This window comes from Agelaius phoeniceus, chromosome 19 (genome assembly GCF_051311805.1).
Source record: "Agelaius phoeniceus isolate bAgePho1 chromosome 19, bAgePho1.hap1, whole genome shotgun sequence".
Lineage (NCBI taxonomy): Eukaryota > Metazoa > Chordata > Aves > Passeriformes > Icteridae > Agelaius > Agelaius phoeniceus.
In genome coordinates this window covers 9,220,654-9,225,979 of record NC_135283.1, presented here as the reverse complement: position 1 = coordinate 9,225,979, position 5,326 = coordinate 9,220,654, and the positions used below count along the sequence as shown (strand labels likewise).

General features: G+C 51.7%; 1 non-coding gene across 1 annotated transcript; it reads right to left on the bottom strand.

The window, feature by feature from the left end:
- Positions 1-1,347: 1,347 nt before the first annotated feature.
- TRNAT-CGU (transfer RNA threonine (anticodon CGU)) lies at positions 1,348-1,419 on the bottom strand. Its single transcript has one exon. It is a non-coding gene; the product is annotated as a tRNA-Thr (tRNA).
- Between the last annotated feature and the right edge of the window lie 3,907 nt (positions 1,420-5,326).

Below are 5,326 nucleotides of genomic sequence, written 5' to 3'. Positions count from 1 at the left end.
AAGATGGCTTTTGAACCGGTAGAAACATTTTGGTTTGACATTCCGCTGTGAAATGATGTAGGGGGGAAAAAAATAAATCAAAAGAGGGTGTTTCAAAGCTGGAACTTTCGTCCTCAAAAACCTCCAACAAAGGTGATGGGATTTGACAGCACTCTATTTTGCAAGTAAAATAGTGTCTGCATTTTTCTAAACAAGTTCTAAACTGCATTTCCTGCCTTTATATCAAAACACACTACAGCTTGTTTTGTGGCTTGCTAATAACATCCTGCACAACCATTTTGTACAGACCTCCCCAAACACCTCATGCACACACACTTCCAGTCCCTGCTGAGAAAGGCAGACAGCCTCCTGCCCAGTCAGGTCCTGGCCAGTGTGGCACGGGAAACAGCAGAACCAGCTTTTTCTTAAACATCAAAGGAAGCAGCAAGTTGTTTCGAAGAGGCTCCTCTGCTCTGCCCAGATATCTGGCTATTGCTGATTTTGCAATACAATGACTCTACTCTTTACATATTTCAAGCTCTCTGAAAGCAGCAATAACCAAAGTGATGTTCTACAGAGGCAGCAGAAACGCCCTTGCACACGTGTCATGCTTTGCACAGACTGATCAGGAACCAAGCAATTAGGGTAAATTCTGGTATAAATGGTACAATCTCATGGAAAGGGTGGTCAGACATTAGGACAGGCTGCCCTGAGAAGTGCTGGAATCACCATCTCTGAAAGGGTTAAAAGTTGTGGATGTGGCAGTTGAGGACACGGTATAGGGGTGAACATGGCAGTGCTGGGTTAATGGCTGGACTCGATGATCTTACAGGGCTTGTCCAACCTTACCGATCGCATGATTTTAACCGCACTAAGCACTTCCTTATTCCAGGATTCAGCCTGTCTATCTGTGAGAAGTGAATCAAACCCAGCAAGTACAGAGAAAGCACCAGCAGGAGGACTCCTCACACCGAGCGCTCCTAACACCTGCCCTGCAGCATCACAGCGCAAACATCTGCTTTGTTTTAGCTGTGATTCACCCAGTCCAGGACACAGGTCCTGAGGCAAAACGCCGAGAAGTGTCTGCAAGGATCTGGGGTGCTGGGGGTGACACGGGGGCTCCGGGGACTGCTCAGCCACGGGCTGCCCGGTGCCACCCGCAGGATCCCGCCCTGTTCTGCAGCACAGACACGCGGGACTCGGGGACACCCGGCCGGGCGCACGGTGGAACTCCCCCCGTAGATCTGGAGCTTCCTCGCGGGGATCCGGGGCCGGATCACCGACACTGACAGCAAAAATAAGCCGCAAACGAGGCGGCGTCCGCGGCCTCCCCGCGGCGGGGCTGCCAGCGCACCGCGCTGCCTCGGCAGGCACGGACGGGGTTCGAACCCGCGATCTTCGGTTTACGAGACCGACGCCTTACCACTTGGCCACCGCGCCCGACGGGCTGGCTGCACCCGCGCGCCGCCAGTGGAAGGCAGCGAGCGGCGCGGCCGGGCCGGCGGGGACGGGACGGGACGGGACGGGACAGGCCGGGCCGGGAGGGCGGCCCGGGGCGGTGGGACCGGGGCGGGGCGGGGCGGCCGCGCCGTGCGGGGGCTCCCGCGGGCACGTGCGGGCGCGGGGCGGAGCGCCGGGAACGGGAGCGCGGGCGGGCCCTGCCCCGCCTGCAGAGCTCGGCATCCCCTGTCCCGTGTCGCGGCGGCGGCGCTCCTCGGAAAGCCCTTCCCGCTGCCGCCACCCCCGCCGTGCCCCCGGTGTCCCCGAGCGCCGCTGCTCCGACACCGCGGAATCCCCGGTGAAGCTTTGCTTTCCTTCCTCCCGGTGTTTCTCACGGCAGAGGAACGCGGAGCATCACTGCGAAATCACAGAGCTGCCTCGGGAGACAAACAGCCGCTGTTCGGAACGAGGAAAGTCCTGCCAAGCTCGCACACACCTCCGGCGCTGCCGCTCGGTGCTCCGGGCCCTACTCCCGGTTTGGGGCCGGGGAGGATCCCCCGGGGCAGGAGCCAGCCCGGCCCGGCGGGACACAGCTGCCCGGGCACGGCGGGGACTGTCCCGGCGCGGCGCGGCTCCGTTCCGGCACTGCCACCGCCTCCTCCCTGAGAGCCAAACAGCGGCGTTTCCACCCCTTCCCTTGGGACAGTATCAGGCAGTCTATGTTTCCTGATATTCAAGCTGAATTTTCACATTTTATTTCAAACCCATTATGTTCTGTTTACATAGTCAAATCATAATAGCATAAATCATAAATACAATACTGGATTATTAATATTTCCTCCTTTGGGTTTCCAGCTACCAAATATTTAGTCTTATGGCTAACACTTGGTTAAAGCTCAAGAAATGAATCAGCTCTCGTTTTTATCACTAGCTATAGGGCAGGAGGGAAGAATTTGAAGGTTGTGGTTTTGAACTATTATTTAGCTTTGCATTGAAATTTTTCATCCTGGTTTCTAATTTTGAACCAATGTTGGGCAGCAGAAAGTAGTCTGGTATTTTTTTGGCTTACATACTCCTCCTGAAAACTACAAGCCAAACCAAACAAACAAAAAGCAAAAAAATCCAGGCACAGTTAGAACCAATCTGACATAGTAAAATCACTATTTTCACTTTATGAATTTGTAACCAGGCCCCACTCTCTGCTGAATCAGATGAGTTACACAACCTTTATTACAGGGATGCATCCTGTATTCACAGTGTGCTCCTTGCTCGAATAAACCAACCATATGAGGCCTGATCAACTCATTCCAAAGAGAAACAGTTGCTTTCCTGAGGGTCCCATTTTTAGGTCTTCAAATAAATACTGCAACAAGCCTATCCAAAAAAAGTAAGGTTTACTTTTTGAGGCTACAGTCATTTGGGAAGTCAGGGTTCCAGAGATATTCAGATCCTGAAAACAGCAGGGTGGCAGGAGCTGCTGAGGTTGCAGAACTTGCAGATGTTTTGCACCCTCTTGCCCTGGACTTTGCATTTCAGGGCAGTGAAAGATTCCTGAGCACAGGACAGCCCTGGCAAGGCTCCTCCTCCCTCCTCTGCTCTGGCAGAGTGATGGGAAGAGCCTGGCTGTTTTCTGCTGCAGGGAAGCTCTGCTGTGCCCATGGCCTGCAATGGGGCCACTGAGAAGGGGCTTCAGGGCTGCACCTTTAATCCAGATATTACACAATATTTCCTAGAATGAAAGCAAACCCCTCTGCTGCTGCTGCTGCTTTTCTTCAGGGCATCCCCCCATTCCCTGCTGTGCACAGCCAGAGCTAAGGGACAGGCTTGGGCAGGGTTATTGCTCTGTCAGGTGGGACAAGTGCTCAGGCTGACCAGAGGATTCCTAAAGGGCTGAGAGCATCTCTGCCCAGTGACAGCTCAGGTTTCAAATAAAGGCCTGAGCACGTTAAGAAAAGCACAGGATGGCCAAGAGAGACAGTGCTTCACAAAAGAGAGCCAGCAATTTTCTCCAGTACAGCAGGGAGAGACAAGCACAGCCTTTCAGCAGCTGAGTTCCATCACCTCTGCTGGTGCCACAGCCCAACTCCTCTGTCTTTTCAGCAACGGTTTGTACTTGAGTCATAACCCCTGTTACACACTATCACATCAAAATACAAACTGCATCCTCATCTGCTAAGGCACAAAGGTCCCAGTGTGATGGAAATTCAGATTTAAGCACCATCCCAGAGGACATGTTGACATATGATCATTGCAAAGTCATTTAAAAATCACCAATAACCCAAATAGTTCTAGTTATATATCTGGGACAGTCTTCAATTTACTGGTCATATGCATCCAAAAAGCAGTTGGCTCTCAGGACAAATTTCATCCTGAGTTACGCAAGCCATGAGAGTCCCTGCTGCACTGCATGTGTCAAAAGGCATTTGGGGTGGAGTGACACACCCCAGATCCCAGTCTGCCATCAGAGATTCAGGACAACATTGAAACATGGGCCATCACGAACAGTGAACAGAGCAAGGCAAAACATCAAAGTCAGGGTCTTGAGGCTGTTATGCTGAAGAAAATGTGTCAGCCAAGACAACCTGAGCAGATCAGAGCCTGCTGCCAGACTACAGGAGCTGGCTGATGTACTCCCTTGGTGCTCCCATGAGATGTATTTCCTCCTTGTCACTCCCCAGTTCTCTTGCAATCTCTTTCCAACTCTGCTACCACCCCAGTTAGCCTCTGTCTGCCTCCAAACCCACTTTTCCCCCCCGACGATCAGAGCAAGGCAACAATCACCTCCCAGGAGTTCTGAGCTTTAATTCCTGACTGTAAAATGACCGAAGGGTCTTGTGTCTCACCAGCCCAGTGAGAACAGCAAAACTTGCTAGAAACTATTACAGACTTTGTGGTACAAGGTGGGGATGATTCCTGCCCCCAGAGTAACACGTGATTTGCTTTCCCACTGTGTCTTTCTCGTGTACTAGCAAGTAACTGCTGTGCAAGTAGGTCAGTAGCACAGCACATTAGACTGAGGTGCTGAGATTTGGGAACAAAACTGCTCCCTGTCTCTCTGGTGAAGTCGTTTAGCATACACAGTAGGGAGCTTTCTTTGAGCCTGCTGTTATAAATCTGAATATCCAACATCTCATTGCTGGGAGGAATCTGGGAACAGGGAGCCTGAGAAGATAACACATGGGTACATTGCTCCATGGATTATTCATACAGTATCTTTGCTCTCATTCCCCAAATAGTCCCCAAATATCTGTGCCCACTGTGAGAAAAGCTACCTCACAGCCTCATGGGATGATACTCTAAAAGACATATACTACATTTAGAGACTATTGTCAGTCAAACGAAAGCTGTTTGGTAGAGTATAATCACTTGAAGACCATCAAAATGTTTTTGAAAGGAAAAAATTTGCCCTACAAGGCTTGAGCTGACTAGTGAAGTCTTTTCAAAACTCCCTTTCCTCTTCTGCCTTGCCCCAAGCCCAGCTGGAGGCAGAGATCTTACCACCTTAAACTCTGCTTTGTATTTTAAATAACATGCCATAGGCTTGGTTCCCTGGCTACCTTCACTATCTTTCACACAGGTGCAAAATGGTCACATTTTGTTAGCCCAAGGACACGAGGTGGCACTGGAGGTGCAGGCTGGGGGTGGGAGCAGCAGCTTCTCAGGAGTCAAACTCAAACCCATGAAACCCCTGTGGAAACACATCCCTGACCCACCTGCACCCCGTGGCTATGTCAGGGTGGGCTTTGCTGACATTCCCAGGCCGGCCCTGGTGATTTCATCCGAGATGCTGCTGGGCAGCTAGGACAGGGCAAGGAACTGCGCTGGGCTGCTTGAGGGGACACCTCACCCTGGAGTGTCCCCAGCACATAACAAAAAGGCTCCATTTTTCCCGAGTAAGGAGCATCCA